This window comes from Mauremys reevesii, linkage group 18 (assembly GCF_016161935.1).
Source record: "Mauremys reevesii isolate NIE-2019 linkage group 18, ASM1616193v1, whole genome shotgun sequence".
NCBI classification, from domain to species: domain Eukaryota; kingdom Metazoa; phylum Chordata; order Testudines; family Geoemydidae; genus Mauremys; species Mauremys reevesii.
The window spans coordinates 6,005,167-6,006,822 of NC_052640.1; positions in this window are offsets into that span (position 1 = coordinate 6,005,167).

A 1,656-nucleotide genomic window follows, 5' to 3' on the forward strand; every position below is an offset into this window, starting at 1 on the left:
CAAATGCCTGTGGTTACCTATGGTCTCTACATCTATTTCCTTTCAACTGCTTCTCTGTTATTGGCTCTAAAATTTGCTGAGATTGCAAGTTTCTTCCTTCATCACCATGATCACTCTGAACTCTGCTCTGGCCCCACCATGATAATGATTATTATTATGATTATTATATAACTGCTGTGTGAAGAATGCAGCATGTGTACAGTGGAAGCAATTTATCTTGGAGAGAGGAGGAGGAGGAAACTGGATTGGCAGAGACGTCCCTGCAAATTAAACTAGGAGTAAATAAACCCATTAAACAATATTCAATCATACATGCAAAGCAGTGAGCAATAGTAAAGGCCAGCACAGACCATCTCACTGCCAATGCAATTTAATTTGTCAGAAACTCAGCTGATTTTAATTGTTTTTGGCTTTGCCTCCAATGTGTTTCTACTACATATAGAATAAAATAATTTTAAATATGGATTAAAATAAAATATTTTTAAAAGGATATGCTAATGTCTTGTGCCTTCCTACAAGAATTTCAAAGCACTTAACAAACATCCTGGAAATAACTAGAGGCATAGGGAGACTCGCATACATAGTTACTTATCTGCAGAAGTATTGGCAGGATTGAGGCCATTACTGAATTAAGTTTCAGATCACCTTTGGGAGGTAGGTCAGTATGATTTACCCCATTTTATTGATGGAGCAACCGAGACCCCAATTGGGCCATGGGAGCCCCAGGGCCACACCCCTACAATCTTATAGAGTTCATTGGAGGATAAGGGTTTGAGAAACAGAGAAATTGACTTCCCCAGCACTACACTGTGAGTCATTGCCAAAGCCAGGAATAGAATCTGTGTACCCAATTGTGCAATATGCTCTGCATAGTCAGAGCCCTGCACCCATGCAGAGCCATGCTGAAGACACGGGGCGCTCCATTTGGGGTTCATTCATGTTGGGCACCTTGCAGGACCAGGACTTTAATCTCTTGAGGCTCTAGTCTGTGCTCTAACCAGCTAGGGCAGCCAGACGGCAAATGTGAAAAATCGTGATGGGGCGTGGGGGGGTAATAGGAGCCTATATAAGAAAAAGACCCAAAAATCAGTACTGTCCCTATAAAATCGGGACATCTGATCACCCTATAACCAACAGACTACATTTCTTACACAAACTCCCCCTATCTGTGGTTGTCAGACAGCTGCTTTCCAGGGTAAATCCAGATGTTCTAAGTGGCTGGGCAGGTCTGTTTAAAAGAAAAAAGTGGAAGCCTTTAAGCAATAGAGCAAATAGTCTCAAAATATGATGTCTGAATAACAGCACTTAATAATCACTTGACATAGTTATTGATCATTTTTCAGTTAGCATTGTTATGGCAAATTAAGATTGATATTAATGTTATATGTATTATATTTATGGATTGTTAATTATTATTGATTCTATTAATTATGCAGGATTGACAGTAATAATAATCTTCACACACTCATCTAGTCGATTAGGAACCAGATTTGCACGCCTGGGGAATCTGGCTACAAGGCGCTTTCCGAACACACCATCCCCGTGCAATGCTACGGGCACATGCTGCCTTTAAAGCTCAGGTCGGATCTATTTCCCTGCTCCCGCCCCCTCGCGGCGGAAGGATTCCGTGAGAGTGGGACGCTGGTAAAGCGAACC